The 19,096-nt window shown below is 41.4% G+C and overlaps 1 long non-coding RNA gene across 1 annotated transcript; it reads right to left on the bottom strand.

Moving 5' to 3' along the window:
- Positions 1 to 5,055: 5,055 nt before the first annotated feature.
- LOC120375073 lies at positions 5,056 to 18,024 on the bottom strand. Its single transcript, XR_005586425.1, has 5 exons — positions 17,995 to 18,024; positions 12,877 to 12,992; positions 6,290 to 6,371; positions 5,970 to 6,165; positions 5,056 to 5,131 (listed from the first exon to the last, which is right to left on the bottom strand). It is a non-coding gene; the product is annotated as an uncharacterized LOC120375073 (long non-coding RNA).
- Between the last annotated feature and the right edge of the window lie 1,072 nt (positions 18,025 to 19,096).

Genomic DNA, 19,096 nt, shown 5'->3' with positions numbered 1-19,096 from the left:
CCCCACCCCACCAAATTAAAAACCTCCAAGAGCCTCCAAAAACCCCTCAAACCACATGGCACTGATGTGGCTTTTCAAAACCATCACATTGTTTACCCTGCTTGTGCGTTGTGGCCATTTCCCCACCCTGTCTCTCTCTTGCAGTGTTGCCAGTTCTCAGAGTTTTAATGCATCTCTTTACATGTACTGGTTTTCTTAAAGTCCCAGCTGCTGGTAGCTGGAGATTGCCTGATAATCTCAGCTCTTATTTTTAAAAAAAGTGTCAAGCCTTCATGGTTGCAGAGAAACCCTTGAAAATGTGACCAAGTGCAAATAAAAAGCAGTTAATGTGTGTGTGTGTGGGGGGGGTTATCAATAATCAAATTATTTTTTAGTCACTCTCACAACTTTGGGGGATCTGACTCATGATTTCTGAATGTGGGGGTTAGCAATACTGGTACTATCTATTTAGATTTTAAGCTGTTCAGGGCAGAAACAGCCACTGACTAGCACAATGGGGCTGTATTCTCAACTGGCCCCTCAGGGCTACCGTAATTTAAATAAATAAATAAATAAATGCCCAAATCGGCAGCAAAGGACATAAGGACAATTTAATAAAAAATACTGTTCTTGGGTTCTGTGCAGCTTCTTTGTGCTGCTCAGCAAATGGAATCCAGTTGTGGAGCTGGCCACAATGTGAAGGATGTTCTGGTGGCACAGTTGGTCTATATTGGCTCTTATGTCATCTTCCCCTGCCTCCTCAGCCAACATCAGGGCTATTGTGGCAGAACAGGAGATGTGGCCAGATCTTCCCCAAATTCCACCAATTCCACTGACATTCAGGCCTCCGGAACCAGTACAGCTCAGCGCAAACAGCCTCCAAGCAGGTTGTTCTAACTTACTCATGGGACTGGCCCAGCACACAGTTGGGCCAGGTGTGGGGAAATGCAAAGGTGAGCTTTATTCCACCTTTGCACCTCCCCAGCCCAACCTGAGCTGTGAAGCTCCTTCACTGCAACCCAGGGTTAGTCCCTAAAATATTACCGGTATCAATTCCCATCAGCTGTGCTTCATTTAGTTGCTTTTTAAATGTTTTTTGTTTAACCTTCATGATGGATTTCACAACATTGCTGCTTCTGTACAGTTTATATGGCTGTGACCTTCTTACATTTTATCTGTTCTTTCTCGGTGGCCTGTATATCTGAAATTGGACTTCAGCACTTGCTTGTGACTGCCATAAATACATTGTGGAAAAAGGAAATGAAGCCGAAGTTGGATACAAAACATATGTAAATGTTCATTAAAATTAAAACTACAAAATTGTTTTAATATTATTTGCAGACCAATTTGATTTACTGTCTGCGAACATTCCCGCAAACCTAAACTGGTCTGTAGGAAGAGAAAAACTGTGGTGAACATTCATGCTAATACGGATTGTGGGTAGCAGGGAGGAGAAACAACATCAGGTGACCTATGCGACCAGTCACACACTACAGAGAGCACACACACTAATAGCTGTAGCAAAGCAAATAGTTCTGAAGACTTATACAAGCTGAAACATGATTGCATAAACTATTGCTCACAAAAGTCTGATTAATGAACCCATTTGTAAACACCAAGACTGTTGGAGGATTCTTCACAAACAAAAGCAGAGGCTAAATCCATGAAAGAAATTGTCCTCTGCAAATAGCTCAGCCAGCTCCAGACCTCCGTGTGAACTGGCCATCATGCTGTAAGTTGGGCAAGCAAACTAGAGGGGGTTAAAAAAAAATAACCATGCAGTGCAATTTCAAGAGCACCTTCTGGTGGCTGAAGGAAAGTACTGGATGCACTAATACAAGAAGGAAAGAGGAAGAGGTTCAAGCGTGTAGAAAATGACAGTTCAAAATAAATACATGTGTAAAAGCCTTTCACTCCTCCATAAGTCACTGAATGCAGGTGACTTGGGTGGGGCAAACAATCACATTTAAATGCCTGGTGGAAGGGTCAACTGTTTGTTTTTTAAGGAAAGATACCAGCTAGTAATAATGCCTGGTAAGTGTCTTGCAGGATGTTTGGCAACTCGGTTAATAAATGATGCAATTCTGTAAATGTTTCTGATTAGTCCCTCCACATCAGAGAAATTGCCATTGACATTAGGGTCCAAAGAAGGTTTAAAAGTTGTTTCACTGCTATTAAGGACAAGCTGCACTTCAAGACATCATTTAAGTCCACTCCTTTATTTGGTGTTTTCAATCAGATACTTAAGAGAACACTTGATAGCTTTGATCAGCCCATCTAAAATCATGTGGTCTATGTACTCAGTGTAGGCTTTCCATTCATCAGAAAGAGGATCTGCCTGGAGCAAGGTCTGATTGTCCTGAAACAGGTAATTTACAGAATGGGCACAGGGTTTAGAATTGCTCTTCCCTATGTGGATTCTTTATCCCTGCTAATTGATCAGTTCAGGAGTAAAGGAACTCTCACTTTGATGAAGAAAAGCTTTCCCACTATTTACAACTTCATTATCTTTTCATTGTAACTTTTACAAGCACATCTGGAACCAATTGCTCAAAGCTATTTCCTTTTAGAGTTGGATTTGCATTAGTCAAGTGTATTTAAAAACATTTGAGTTTTGTAAACTACTGAATCCCAGCTTTCCCAATTATCTCAACCTATTTATTAACAATTGGTTCTCCCAGTGCCAAAAGTGTACTGGATTTATAATGATTATCACCTGGTCTAGCTGGTAGATCCTGTCTCTTGGACCATCCAGTGCAATCTGGAAATTCTCTTTTTACCATCAAGACAAAGAAGGGAAGATTTTACACAATTTTCCCTGACACAAAAGGAAGTTTTCCTCAGTATGTACAGCAGTCATTTAAATTACAGTTAAAACAACAAGGCATCTGGTGGCACCTTAAAGACTAACAGATTTATTTGGGCATAAGCTTTAGTGGGTAAAAAATACCCACAAAAGCTTATGCCCAAATAAATCTGTTAGTCTTTAAGGTGCCACCGGACTCCTCATTGTTTTTGTGGATACAAACTAGCACGGCTACCCCCTGATACTTAATTACAGTTGGTTTTCTGGATTCTGAGATCCACATTCTGAACAAGATCCCTAATCTGCTCCATATAATCCCACAGTTCTTCATTCTGCCAGGTCAGGCTTCAGTTGTTGTAATGTGAGTTCTACTTCCACTTGCAGAATGATTTTCCATAACCTATTGTACCTCTTGGTAATTAAATTTAAATTTCCAATATACTGAGGGGAGAAATATCATATTCTTCTTGATAAATTAATCAGAAATGTTTCTGACCACAGATTCCATCACTCTTTGAAATGTAGATTCGCGTGCAATGTTTAAATATACTGTGGTTTTTTTATCTTCCAAAAATATAAAACAGACAAGAATCATAAACACTTCAGCTTGTATTTTAAAATAATGTAAGGCCAGACTCTCAGCTAGTGTAAAGCAATGTGGCTCCAGTTAAGTCAACGGAGACACATCTATTTACAGTTACTAAGAATCTGGCCCTTACTGGTAGCAAAAAGTGCTAGATTGATAGCTTGGAAACTGAAGACTTCTGTTTATTCATAAGACCCTGCTTTTATGTACCAGTTTAACTAAAGATGAAGTGATACTGCACCAATTTAAACCAGTGCAGCATAATGTACAGACACTACACATTGGTTTAAACTGGGCTTATATCAGTTTAGCTTATCCCTGAATCAATGTACGCCCAGTTTAAACCTATGTAACAGTGTCCATACACAAAGCCACACAAGTTCAGCAAAATCAGTACAAAAATCACACTGTTAGTTAAACTGGTGCATACCTGTGTGCATAGACAAGTCCAATGTGTCTCAGTCAGGATCTGAGGGGCTACTTCCACTATCAGAAAAGTTCTGTTTCTAAGGGCTTGTCTACACTTACAGCTCTGCAGCAGCTGTAGAGCATAGAGAAGATGCTATCTACAGCCATGGGAGAGCTTCTCTCATCACCTCCCTGAGAGGCAGTAACTGTGTCAAAGTCAGAAGTCCTCCTGTCAACATAGTGCCACCTACACCAGGAGTTAGGTCAGTATAGCTCCTTTTCCACACCCCTGAGTGACACAGTTATACCAACATACGTTTGTAGTGTAGACCAGGATTAAGAAATGTCACATTTTTGGTCTCAACAGAAGCTGCCAGCAAGGCTGCCAGTTTCTACTCTCTATAGTAGTGGCTACTGTCATGTGGGTGGACTAAAAATCGTCAATTAATTTCACACAGACCACTAATCAGTTTTTCAGTGATAACTTTGGTCATGTTGACCTAGACCAAATGTGAACTAGTGATGGAGAAAAGCTTCATCACTCATTACCAAGTCCCATAAGCCAGGAATTCTCAGCCTTTTTCCTTCTGAAGCCCCACCCCCGTGCCCCAATATGCTATAAAAATTCCACAGCCTATCCATTGGACAACAACTGTTTTTCAGTAGATTACAAGCCAGGGCTGACGTTAGAGGTAGCAAGCAGAGAAATTGCCTAGGACCTCACGTCACAGAGGGCCCCACAAAGCTAAGTTGCTCGGGCTTTGGCTTCAGCCTAGGGACGAGGGGCTCGGGCTTTGGCTTCAACCCCGAGCAGCAGGGCTTGGGATTTGGCTTTCTGCCTTGAGCCCCAGTGAGTCTAATACTAGCCCTGCTCTCTAATTTATTTTGGTGGACCTCCTGAAATCTGCTTAGGGCTCCCCAGTGGGCCCCAGACCCCGGGTTGAGAAGCACTGCCATAAGCCATCTGCTCCTTCAACTTCGGTAATTGCTCATCTGAGGAATCTGTTCTGCCATTACATCCAAAAACTAATGCATCAAGGGGGGAACAGGCCCTTTTGTATTCAAAAGAAACACATATGTATATTCAGTTAAGACTAAAATATAAGATTAGCTACAAACTACAGTGTAACAATAATCCATCAGACATAATTCAGAAAAATAGTTGAGCACACTTGAAGACTTAAATAGATTAGTACTGTTATGTCAATTTTCTTCCATGTCTTTATATGCACATACATTTCTCATACAGAATCTTCTGTATTTACCTTGTAAAGGGTTTCTCTCCTGGAATATAAGTGCATTGAAGCTTCTGGTACCACTGGATGTTTCATCTCCCAGAGAATAGCAGGAAGCTACAATAGACATATAAGATTTGAACGTTTTGTTATTCAAAAGATAGCTGTTGGTATCTAACAAAGTAAGAAACTGTTTCAAATTATCCCGCATGGGTAAAATGCTGCAGGATTTGTTTAGGCAAAGTACCCATTGACTTCAACAGAAGTTTTCCCACAGTAAGGAATGCAAGGCTTGACAGTTAGTGTACTTTATATTTAAATTATTCACATTTTATATTTGCATGTATAATATGCATTTTAAAAAGAAAAGAAAAGCTACACAATGTTTCTCTAATTTTAAACTAAATAATCTGCAAATGCATCCAGGAGAATAAGTATTTTCATATGTCTGTGTCTCATGAAATATTTTTAGTGGAAACGTATACAATTGCTTATACTTTGATCAAAATCCTCAAGTCTGATCCACACTGTGGAGCTCTTATCTGTAGCGCAAGGGAAATTTTTGCTATAACACAAATGATAGCTGTTAAAAATAAAATAAATGTTAAATCAGCACAGATAAGATTTACCACTGTATCACCTTTTGATTAAAATTTAAATTCAGACAATCCAGTCTCATCACATTTGAGACTGGGTTGATTAAGTTGTGATACACAGAGAAGGTTCAGATCTTGTGCTCAGGAAGTGTACATTTCTTCATCATATCTCCCCAACAATTCTAACATGCTCTCATATTTAGGGAAAACAAAATTCATTTCTGCCATCTGGAGAATTCCAGAGAGACAGCAGAGATTTCATCTCAATGTCATTTCTAGGTACATGGTGTGACTATAATTTTAGAAGGCACATGAAGTGTTTTAAGCCCCATTGTACAATGTTTTACAACAATACGTACAGATGATTGATGTGCCTAAAATGTGTTCTGTGCTTCAGCAGCCTCTCTCGTAACACTCCTGAGATCATTTCATATTGCCTGCAGCCATTGGCATGTTTTCATGAAGTGTAGCACATCCATTCCTTAATTCAAACAAGCAGCCACAGTTATGGTGATGGGCCGCCAGTTTTACCATCACAGAACCAGTGCTCGAGCCCTAGAAAAAGAAGTGCTGGGACGTAACTATTTCAACAAGAAGAAAATTTTGAATTAACAGGGGTGGGTGCCGGATTTTTGAAAAAGTGCTAATCATTGGTTTACTTTATCATGATCAGAAGTACCTGAATGCTGTTCTGGCTTCCAAAAGAAGTGCTGGAATGGAGCTCTGGAACGTTCCGGCACAACTCAAGTGCTGCATGGGACCTGCAAATAAAGCATCACATCTGCACGCACTGAACTCAATGTAAACCCCCCACTGACTTCAGTGGGAACAAGCTCAGGCCCAAAATACTACAGGAGAGGGCAAAATTCCCATTGGCTTCAAAGCCAGGTTTTGACCCTTATGCTTCTCAACTTGTGGTCCACAGAAGCACTTCAGTTGGTTCATGGAGCAGCTTTTGTCACCGTGGTGAAGCAGTGAGGCTCTCTGCTGGCTGTAGGCCAGCACAAGGCTCTCCTTGGGCTTGCAGAAGCTATTTTGGCCAACTGAAGAAAAAAAGATAACATCTCTGAACCCTGGCTACCTGCTTTAAGCCTTATTGGAAGTTCCTTTGGCATGAATTCAACCATGAACACATTTATGGATGACTTCAGAATGGAAGGGATAGCAACGCAAATGAGGACATAACTGAACTGCAGAGTGGTCTGGGGGAAGAAGAGCGCTCTACTAAGCACTACCTTGCCAGAAAGAGGGATGGAGATTCTATTGTAAGAAACAACTTCATCTTGCAAACTTCTTCTGTTGGAGGATTTCTGTTGTAACCGAAAAGAGCCCAATCCCCTTACCAACACTTCCAGTCTACAGAATTGGTTTCCAGTTTGTGAAGGAAGTTTCTAAGACTGCGCATCAAACTACAGTGAGCATAAAACCTATTTTTAAAAGGTGCTAAGTGCATCATTAATGACATTTGCCTCTGTAAAACACGAAACAGAAAATTATAATACTCCTCTCCAAAAAAAATAAAATAATTACACACACACAGCTTATACAATAACAATTGAGAGCACAGAAGAACAACCACTTTTTCTCTTCGATTGTAAAAAGTTTGTTTGTAGCAGGTAATCGCCTCTTCAGATACTGAAAGAACAGCAGCAAAATTTGGCTAAAGGCAAAAACTGGTGACAGACCTTTCCAGAAGAGTATTAAAAATCAGCAAAACCTACACAGAACTCATTAAGGAACAATCACCTCAGTTGCTATCTCCTTTGGGGAAAGGAGGTTGCACATTTAGATTGTGTTATACACGTTTAAAATGAAAACAATTTTTTTTATTTTGTTGCTGAATATTTTAGGTGTCCATGTGTAGTTAGCCTTGAAAAGTATTTTTTAGATGAAACTTTGAAAGGCAAATGGGGGGTTATCTTTATAGATTTTATGGGGCATTCTATTTTTATCACTGAATTCATTGCCTCTTTACACTCATGATTAATGTGTTTCATAAATGGTTGTAGACACTATGATCCAGAATTTTTCACAAGAGCTTAACTATGGAATAAAATTAAATGTCAGCTATTGTATACCCAATATATTAAAACAAACATAATGGAAAACATTGCTACCTTTACTATAAGGGTATTTACCTAGGCATAATGGGAGCAAATTGAGCAAGAAAAAAAAATATGGCTGATTATTAGTGGGGTCTCTTAACAATGGAATAGTCCCCCAGTGGCAATGGTGAAAGTCTTATCACTTGAATCATTGAAAACTAGACTGGACAAAATACTCAAAGACACACAGAGAGCTATTCTACACTAATGGGAGAAATGGGAAAATAGACAGACTATTGCTGTAAAATTTTGCCCATCTCTAATTTGCATGGACTACATGATTGTGGTCGAGAGTCCAGATCTACTCTCTGCAGACTGGAATAGGGGATCCTTTTCAGTCCTGTGTTTCTATGATTAATACAGACAGTTGTGGGATAGTGGAGCAAAAACAGTTTGCAGCAGCATCTTTTGCTGGCCCTGTGTATCTCCAAGTGGATATTTGATCAGCAATTAAAGCTGCTTCAGACTGCATTAAGATTAACTGGGCCTCCCACCGACTGCTATTCCATAACCATGGGGGCAGCCAGCCAGCAGCAGCCTGGCTCCAGAAGAAATTGTGCTGGCAGGGGAAGAGTGGGGCCAGCGGGGCAGCTGTATTAAGGCACCAGGCATCTAGAGATCATGCCTGTCCCTGAGATCCACACAAATTGTGAGAAATTTTTGATGGGTTTAGAGAGCAGAACCACATCTCTTCTTCAGGACAGTTTGCTAACCTCAGCTCCTAAATAGGACAAAGTGTTGCAAGAGCTATTCAGAGGGCTTCTTGATCATTGTGTTAGTCTTTCCTCTGTAGGGGCCCCATGATAATCCAATATACTTATATGTAAGTGTATACAGGTCAAAACAATGTCGCTTAGTATGTAGGAAGATGTAGAGTCCTTGTCTGGGATATTGTGGGGCACAGCATGCCAGCTACCACTTTTTCTGATGTCAATAAATGCAGTCTTCAAACAAATAAATTGCAGATACTTGGTGGACAAACTCAACAAATGCAACCAAAAACTTTATGGAGTGATTTTATAACATTTCTGCCAATAACATGTTTGTTTTATCTGAATATGTATTACCAGCAGCAGCTTCGACTTCTGGTGGTTCATGGTTAAATATCCCATAAAAGCTAACTCAGTCTCTTCTATTCTGAACTCTCTACCTTCACGCTGACAGTCCAAATTACAGTATTTTATTATATTGCATCTTCACTGTGTATTTTATTTATCTCTGTTGTGCCTACTCGTTTTTGGCATCTATTCAAAACCTTTACCTGTGTCCCCTGCTGTTTGTCCTTCTCGCAAACTGTTCTGTGTCTTTTGCAGTTTGTTTTGCCTTATAGCCTTAACAGTCTCTTATTTTATTTGCTACCCAATTCATTAGTTTAGAAAGTTAGGCCGTTATGTAACAATTATTTTGCCATCACCAAGTGACACCAAATTATTTCCTATTTTCTTGATGAATGGTCTCTCTGACCCATAGGACAACTGCCAGTGATAAACACAGTTATAAATAACCAGTTTTTAGTTACTTGTGAAGCACCACTTGTGGAGTTGCTCATTATGGTGTAAGGCCAGGTTAACATGGTGGTTAAATTAATCAATAAAATGTGAGACACAAGGTGGGTGAGATAATATCTTTTACTGAGCCAGCTTCTGTTGGTGAAAGAGACAAGCTTTCAAGCTCCACAGAGCTCATCTAAAATGTCATAGTTAACGCGTATGTTGTCTAAAAGTAAATCCAATGTGTCTTCATAATTGAACTGGTCTGTGGTTCAGCACCTCTCCATTTACCATACATTCTATCTTTGTTACTTGCTTCTTTAAGTCTCTTCAGAGATTCCTAGCGTATTAGAATCATTGGGTCAGAATGGAACTCTGGTAGACCCTCTAGTCCAGCCAGTGGCATTCCAGCAGCACTGGTTTCACTATTCCTAATCTAGACTAAATGGTGAATGTCTAGACTACAGTTTCTCCTCCCTGGGTTTTCACACCTCAACTGCTAGAAGAGGGCCTCATCCTCCCCGATTGAACTAACCTCGTTATCTCTAGCCTGCTTCTTGTTTGCATATATATACACACCTGCCCCTGCAAATTTCCACTACATGCATCCGACGAAGTGGGTATTCACCCACGAAAGCTCATGCTCCAATACGTCTGTTAGTCTATAAGGTGCCACAGGACTCTTTGCTGCTTTTATAGACTACTTTTGAATATCCTCAGTGATAGCAATTCCACATCTTCACTTTGCAATGTGTTACATTAACTATCAAAAGTTAGGCAATGTTTTCTCTCACATTTCATTTCCCCTGTTGCAGTTTAAGATTGTAGGTCAGATTCCCAGATTAATAGAAATGGGAAGGTTATAGAAAAGCCCCATTGTTGGTTAAAATGCAATGCTGCAATGAGTCAAATTCTTGATGCTTTGGTAAAAAAATGTAAACTGAAGAGGACATGCTGATTAGTACTCCAGCATCATCTTTCTTGTGCACATATATTACATAGTTCACCATATTCTTTATCCTTATATCGTCTAAGCATCTTCTACTTGTCTTCTTCCTCTGTTACTGTACAATATCCATGAACAGGTCATTTTCTCACATCTCTTCCTACTGTCATTCTAGTCACCCTTTGCTCTGCTTCTTCTCCAATGTATATGGCATGTCTGCTTATGCCCTTTTGTCCTACCTTCTTGATTTTATTATACATTTTTTGCGATGTTTGTTGTATTTGTTTGGATGTGTTCTTGTAGAGCTGATGGTAAAACTCTCCTGTCTCAGCAGGAAGCTGCTCCTCACAGCAATTACACCTGCTGTCTTCCTTTTCATTTTCCTTCAGCTTCTGATGAAATTGTATTTTCCGAAATCCTATGACTTCTTTCTCACAATCTTACATAACTCAATGTATTCAACCATCTCTTTTCCATCCATCTTCTCTTTTCCATCAGCTTTTTCATTTTGTTAGACATTTTGCCCTTTTTCTCATGTAATATCTTGTCTGCTACTTCATATTTGTCATTTTCCATTATCTGGATTGTCATTTTCCTCTAAATTTTCAGAGTTTGCATGACATTTAGGCACATAGACTTTCATAACTCCCACTGACTTTAATGGGAGTTGTGTGGCTAAATCCCAGGCAACTCTGATAAATAATAATAGCCATGAGACCCTAAATTATGTTTTGTTCCTTCTTTATAACAGAATCTCTTCTTTAAAAGAAGAACATATTCCAGGCTAAACTCTTTCTTTCATGATCTCACACCGTTATGGCTTCCAATATCTGGTGGGTTGGAAGAAGATATTTTCATGTAAGTTTGAGCATTTGAGCCCTGTATTTCCTGTCTCATAAGAAATTGATAAAGATTAGTCATTTACCTCCCTTGAGACGTAGCCAGATTTTGCCCTTGGTTTTATCTTTACATCTAGTGGTCTCCTGCCTTCTGAGCACAAATCTTGAAGAATGTATGACTTTACTATCAAAAATATCTAAATCTAGTTCTTCGTTATAATATTTGGCCACAGAATTTAGAGAATTTAAATTGATAACAGAAATTAATAATGAAGCTAAGACTATTATTTAACTCTGCCAGACTGTCATTAATTCATTCAAGAGAAAACTCCTATTTTTACTCCAAAGTGTCAGACATTATTTCTGTAATTTTCCACAAGTGTTTCTATATCTTAATTCTGTTCAATTTTTTTTCCCCCAAGTCAGGACTACAATTAATTGGTGTACGTAGTCAGCTAAGCAATGTGCTTTCTCCTAGCAGTGGTTTTAAGCTAAAAATTAGCCTGGTTTGAACCTAAAGGTAGCAGCTCCAAACCTAGTGATTTTTATTATCTGTTATTCATTCCACACAGCTACCCTTTTACTATGGATTTGTGAAAGCCACTAGAACTGAAAGCAATCGTGTTTAGCTAGTTACCACATTTGTTTTTCAGGTCAAGCCAGGTGGTTACTGAATATGCCTAATGTGAAATTCCATATTGAGTGCAGGTCAAACCCTTAGGTCCTCATTTAGGACAAGACTATGACTAGCCCTTATGCAACTGCATAGGGAAATAGGAACTAGCAAGGATTTACCCCCTGATGTGGTAAAATTGCAGCCCTGATGTTTTATCCCTAGGTGCAATTGAGTAGGGAGGAACAGAGATTAGGCAGAGTCACAGTTTCACCTTCTATATGCTGGCTTGGAAAGCTGCATGCCATGAAGTAGAGTAAGCTGCTCTCCATAAAGGCATTGGGTGGAGCACACAGATGCCCAAGAAGGAATTGTGCCTCTTGAGGCACAACACCTCTGTGTGTTCCCCTTGGAGTGGGGTGCCTATGCACCGTTCCTTATTATGGGCATGTGCAAATAGCATGATCTAGCCCTCTATTTGCACCTACGCCTTATTCAAACAGGATCTAATTGAAGTCAATGTCCCTTGAAGTAAACAGAAGCGAGTTTCCTCCACAATGCACTTCTCCTGACTGATACGTATTATGCTATCTTGCATTAATGCAACTATACAGCTCTGATGCAGAACGTTTTTCAACTGCTAGCATAAGTTTTGGCTTTTTGGGAGGGACACTTCATTCATCTGTTTGTATTTTTCAGAATTTCTTTTCCTGCTTTGCAATTTTTCTTGTCTCAGAGGACACTCACTTGAGAACATTCTACCATCTTAAATGCTGAGAGCTTTTATGCATAACCAATAGCTTGTGGACCGAAAAATGGAATATCCTCTGAAATAATTCATTTCCCCTGATTTTATATTCAATTATCTGAATGCTAAAACTGAAAGTGAACCAAGTGCAAAGAAGAAATTCCAGCGTCATATGTACAAAGCGGAAAAAACCCTAACGTTTCCAAAGCTGTAGGCATGAAAATTAGGTTGGCAGAAGACAGATTTACTATCATTCTGCCACCCTTCCTCACACGGAGTAGTATTTTAGCTCCCTGTCCTGCAAACTGTTCCACGCAGCTGAAGCCTTTACTGGAAGTCTGGGCCCGTGAAACAATTTTCAGGATCGGGGCCTTACTCTCAAGTAGTCCCCCTGAAGTCAATTATGCTAGATCAAAGTACAATTAAATTACAAATTAATCATGTCACATACTCAAATATTTGAAATGTTTCTCAGTTTAGGCACCTCAGACTACAGAACGTTGAGAAAGAAAATGAATATTTTACCTTAAAAAGCAGATTCCAGTCCCTTTGGCTCTTGAAATGAATGATTTAATATTGTTCCGGGGTGGTGATCAAAGTCATTCCTCTGCTGAGTATATCTCACAGTCAGAGAGAAATTCCTATATGATGATACATTGGACGTTCTATCGCAAAATTCATTTAAAAATATCAACACTTTCTACTCAGAGCTCCAAAATAAAGCTTTTTAATTTCAGATCACACTTAAAGGTATAACCAAATTATTGCATGCTCTATTGCTATATACACCAGTTTTAAATATATGAGCCAATTCTGAAACTTATACTCCCATAACGCTTCCTCATGCAAATAGTCCCATTGAAATCAATAGGACTGTTTGTGTGAATAAGAATTACTCATGCAAATAAAGACTGCAAGATAGGCTCAATGTATTCACTAAAATAGACTGATACCATCCATTTGCTTTATGTCTTTGATGCTCCTCTCTGTAGTTCTAGGTGCTTTTATGAAAACAAAATATAGAAAAATCATACATGACTCTAAAGACTGCTCAATGCAAATGTGCTGTAGGCTGTCATAATACTATCAGAGACACAAGGTACATGAGGTAATATCAGACATGAGGAAGAGCTCTGTGTCAGCTCAAAAGCTTGTGTCTCTCACCAACAGAAGTTGGTCCAATAAAAGATATTACCTCACCCACCTTGTGTTTCTAATATCCTGGGACTAACATAGCTACAACATCACTCCATATAATACTGTTAGCTAAGCTAATAAAAATAGCAGCTACCCACACATAAATCCTGCATCTCTCACTACACTGCCTTCCCAGAGGGCCCTCCTCCCCCAAGATGAGTTTTGAAGCATGTCCTGGGTTAACTTATCTGAATCCTCTGTCTGTTTAGTTGCCTGGCTTCATGGTTCTGACTTTATGGATGGATCTGGTCAGTCTACATGTTTGTGTCTGGGTAAAGATTTGGTGCAGGTCCCAGGCATTGTTACGCATTTATCACATAACAGGATTTCAATGATGGATCCTGGCAATGGAGCTTTAGACTTTCCCTTCTTCAGGGATGGCAGGTAACAGGTGGTGCATGGGTCAAAGGGCAAGAAAGTAAGGACCGTGATCACCAAAGGGGAGAAAGAGATTGGAGTCAGAGATCCACGAGCACTTTCACAGGGCTCAGTGATGTTTTCTGGCTAGCAGCCTACCAGGTTGCAAGCCTGGAAGGCCCCAAGATAAGTGGGCTTGCATGAGCCAATGTTAAGGTGGATTGGTTATGCCCTAAGAATTTGAGAGGCTCTGGATTCAAGCCTCTACTGATGAGAGACAGGGATAGTTTGGGCAGCATCCACTCTCCTCCTCCCCTTCTGCTGTCAGGACAAGCTGCCTACCAAGAGTTATCCTGTCTGAGTTACAGATAAATAAGTTATAGCTGCTTGGCCAAAATTCTAGATGTCTGTCCCTCTCCTCATTGGTCCCTAGCCATTTGCCAGTCCAACTACCTTAAATGGGGTTTGAAATTTGAGACACAAATTCACTCCAGGTCTAGCAAAAAAACTGGCATATAAGATCTCTGTCTATGAATTTCAATTGCAATTTTAGAAGAAAATGTCATCCTTGGCCATATTTAAATTACAAAAAGAAAATCTAATTTTTTTGGTAAGAAATTAAAACAAAATAGTTCTGGAAAAGTTAAGGCACCAGTCATTGTTAACATAAGGTTCAGACATTGGGGGTAAATGGAAGATGCTATGTCTATTAAACAAATTAGTAAAGATCTTTGTTTATGGGCAATAACTACATATAGTTATATGGCCCAATCCTACAATTACTACTCAGGCAAATATGCTGTATTCATGAGTAGCCCCATTAGAGGCAATGAGATTGAGATGACAGTTTGCTGGACCAGGCCAATAATTTCCTACTCTAGGTTTCTCCCTGAAGGCCCTCATCCTACAGCAACTTAATTACAATTGTGCTGACTCAGACAGTAGTCTCATTAAAGCCAAGAGGACTATCTGCTTGAGAAAGGAGTACTCAGGTGAGAAAGGGTTGCAAAATCAGGCCCCCAGTTTCCTTTTTACATGACTTAGTGAAAAAACACTATGGACCGAAGTCCAAGGTACCAAGCACTCTCAGCTGTCATCGACTGCAATGGATGTAGAGGAATCTCAATGCCCCACAGAACTGGGCTCTATAACCAGCACTGCATAGTTGCAGGAGTGCTGGAACAATTTGGATAGTGGGGGTGCTGAGAGCCATTGAACCAAACTGTAAAACCTGTATATAAGGAAACCAACTTCAAACCAGGGGGTGCTACAGCACCCCCAGCATCCTTAGTTCCAGCACCTATGCATAGTTGTAACCAACTATACCCTAGGAGAGCGAATTAACTGAAAATATTATTGATTCGTCCAATAGGAGTAGCACTGTCCTCGAATAGTCTTATACTTATTACTCATAATAAACTCTGTTATCATCCCAAATAGGGATGCTAAGGGGCTCAGAAGACACCCCTTACTTTCCTGCAGGGGCTTGGGATAGGAGAGGACTCCCACTCCACTGCACAAGTGAGCAGACTGAGCTGGTACAGAAGGGGCCGTAATCTGGAGCGGTCACCGCTTACTTCCCCACACTAGCACATTGAGGGAGCAAGGACTAAACCGCAACTCTGACACTATTCAGTGCTGGTCTGCTTCTGAGGCAGCTTCCCCTGACTCAGGGCTCATGTTAGCTCCACAGTCTAGTCCTATATGAAGTACTTTCAACACTGAGGTAAAAGTACTTAATTACCTAAGGTGTTAAAACAATTGGCAAGTTTTTAAGGGTGAACTCTGGACTGCATACTACCACCCTGAGATGGATAAATTACCTTTGAGCCATTTTGTTTAAAATAGCAAGTCTTATCTAAATTGAAAATGTGTCTTCTGTGCAGGATTAATAACTACTTTTCACCAAAAATTGCATAAGTGTATCATATAAATGAAGGACTCCCTAAGCACACATTACTAGGAAAGACCATAACAGTCTATCATTTCAATGATCCCTGAATGACAGCGCCTGTAAGTAAGTTTTGATACAACAGATTGTGTGACAGCTTCATAGGAGTTGTTACAGGCTACACAGATAAAAATCTGCAGAATGAAAGTGGACTAGCGTCAATTATGTCAATAACTAGTAAACTAGAGTACGTTCAAACTGGTCTTGGTACAAAAGATGGACATTTATCTTTCTAAATCAATTTTGGATTATTTTACCAACTATACAAGTATAAGGGGGCATGAGTACTGGCACAGTTGTCCAGGAATGCTTAAAGTCGGAGGGCTAACTGTGTCCCACAGAATGCTACAAACCTCTCCTTGTAAATGAAAGGGATTTGGATGGGGGGTTGGAAATCAACTGCAGGTTTTTGTTGCTGGTGAAAAAAACTAATTTCCTTTCATCGTTCAGTAAATACCTAAGTACAAACAAATGATATGCTACTGTGCATGAATCTGTGATAAAAGCAATATGCAAATACATATGAAAATTCAGTGTGCCTCTTGGAGTCCTGGCAATTTGCCTACACAGGCTCAATATTGAAAAGTTTGGACTCTTACAATAAAGGGTTATGGCTAAGGGTTCTTGCTTTTAGGTGTAAACTGGTATCACAAAATGCGTTGGTGGGGAAAAGGCAGACATGCTAGTATTATATTGGATACAATTAAATAGTATTATGCTTTTTCTCACTTCTGGAACTTGCATCTGTGTGCTGTTATTATTACTACGTGCATTATTGTAGTGCCATCAAACTTAATAACCGCACCTAGTCAATTTCACAAACAAGGTTGCCCGCTAGGACTTTAGAGAAACTTGAAAATGCCAGAAATTGTACTGGTCTCCTCCTAGAGGAACAACCTTACTTTAAGCAAATATTTTGCTATTTTACCTTCCTTCTAAATAAGACTCCTCTAATTTACTTCAGTGGTGAAGAGGGAGGTTGTAAGATGTAACCCTCTTCTCATCGCTCTACTTCAGAGAGATGAAATACTACCCGCTATGAGATCAAATTATTAGGCTTTGTGTTTATCTGCCAACCCACACCCTTGAATTTGTCAGAAAAGAAATAATGAAGTATCTAAAAAGTGCTCAGGTACAGCAGCTTATTCTTTCATGTTGATATTCCTTGTATATTGACAGTGTCTATTGCCAATGGCAAATTGTATTTAACCTTTTACAATTTTATATGGGTGTATAACAAAAGCAGCAGAAAATGTAACACCTGCAAAGAGAAGAGTATTTCAACTCCCTGTGCCCAGACTGATTTTCTATCTGCAACAGATTGCAAGCTGAGAAAATCCAAATCCTGGCATCAAGAGGTTAAAGAAACACTTTGAGTTATGTTTTCACCCCAGTGCACAGAAATTATCCATATGCAACTAACAGCAGCAGCAATTCACTCTGATATAGGGCCTCTCATCAGAGGATCCCAAAATGTTTTACAAAAATCAGCCCTGAGTGGACTCCCAATGAAGTCTATGTGAGTTTTGCCAATGTGAATTCATTGAGCCCTCTTAATTCTCAACACCCTTGTGAGGTAAAGAAGTGATGTTAATCATAAATGCATAATTAGTCCTAAGAGATGAAAGAGTGTTTACTATACAGAAGGCCAGGGCCTAGTCTTCTGAGCATAGGCTGGAAGCTAGAAACTCCTGAGTTCTAATCCCACCTTTGGCAATGACTGGCTTGTTCTGTTGGTCTTGGACATCTGTTTCAGATTTTCTGAAATCTTAATCATCTTAATCTTTCTTAATGATATTACCGTACCTACCTCGAAGAACCTTAATTAATATTTGCAAAGCAAGCTGAGAGCACAAAGGGGTATTTAAAGTCATTATTAGAATTAAAAATGATAGATTAGTACAATGCTAATACAAAAAGCATCATCTTGAAGTACTGCTCATGTGTATTGACCATATTGCTTTAATCCAGTGAGTTGTATTTACTTTCTTGCATGAGCCTCCAACATTTCTTACTGGTATCGGGCAGGGGGGAGGGAGACAGCCAAAGGAGGGGCAGGTGACCCTCCATGTGACTCACCCCCAGCCCAGGCCCCCCACGCTCTTCCCGTCCCCTCCCCGTGATCCATCCTATGTTACCTGGGCGGGGGTCCACTGTCCTCCTCCTGCTGCGCCAGAGATTTTGGAACTGCAGTGGGGAAAGGAGCAGAAGATGGGGCCACTGGACAGCCCCACACTGGCAGCTCCCCTGCAGCAGCTCTACTGCCCCCAACCCCGCCCCCTGACCTTCCATGGAGCTGCGTCTTCTCCGTCTGTACAGCAGCAGCCCCACCATAGGACCGAGCTAGGAGGGTGGGGCTGGTACACCTGCGCCAGAGGAGCTGCTGGTGTTCTGCTCCTTCCCCCACTGCGGTTCCTCGGAGAGTCTCTCCCAGGAAGCGCAGTGGGAAAAGGAGAAGAACGCGGGCAGTTCCTCCGGCGGGGCTGCTGCTGTACGGAGGGAGGAGACGCAGCTCTGTGGAAGGGCAGGGAGCGGAGCCGTTCTGCTCCTCTTGTGTCTTTCCGGTCAGGGCCGGCTTTAACTTTTTTGCTGCCCCAAGCCAAAAAAAAAGAAGCGCCGCCCCGCCAAACCAACCCCCCCCCCGAGCGCCGCCCCTCCGAACCAAAAACAACCCCCCCCCAGCGCCGCCCCGCCGAACCAAAACCTACCCCCCCGCGCCGCCCCGCCAAACCAAAACCAACCCCCCCCCCGAGCGCCGCCCCTCCGAACCAAAAACAACCCCCCCCCAGCACCGCCCCGCCGAACCAAAAACAACCCCCCCAGCGCCGCCCCTCCGAACCAAAAACAACCCCCCCCAGCACCGCCCCTCCGAACCAAAAACAACCCCCCCCCAGCACCGCCCCGCCGAACCAAAAACAACCCCAGCGCCCCCAGAGCGCCGCCCCGCCGAACCAAAAACAACCCCAGCGCTGCCCCGCCGAACCAAAACCAACCCCCCGGCGCCGCCCCGCCGAACCAAAACCAACCCCCAGCGCCGCCCCGCCGAACCAAAACCAACCCCCCCCCGCGCCGCCCCGCCCACCCAAAAACCACCCCGAGCGCCCCCTCGAGCGCCGCCCCGCCGAACCAAAACCAACCCCCCCAGCGCTGCCCCGCCGAACCAAAACCAACCCCCCGGCGCCGCCCCGCCGAACCAAAACCAACCCCCCGGCGCCGCCCCGCCAAACCAAAACCAACCCC

Source organism: Mauremys reevesii, linkage group 11 (assembly GCF_016161935.1).
Source record: "Mauremys reevesii isolate NIE-2019 linkage group 11, ASM1616193v1, whole genome shotgun sequence".
NCBI classification, from domain to species: domain Eukaryota; kingdom Metazoa; phylum Chordata; order Testudines; family Geoemydidae; genus Mauremys; species Mauremys reevesii.
The sequence above is the reverse complement of the archived record's forward strand: the minus strand, read 5'-3'. Positions and strand labels throughout refer to the sequence as shown.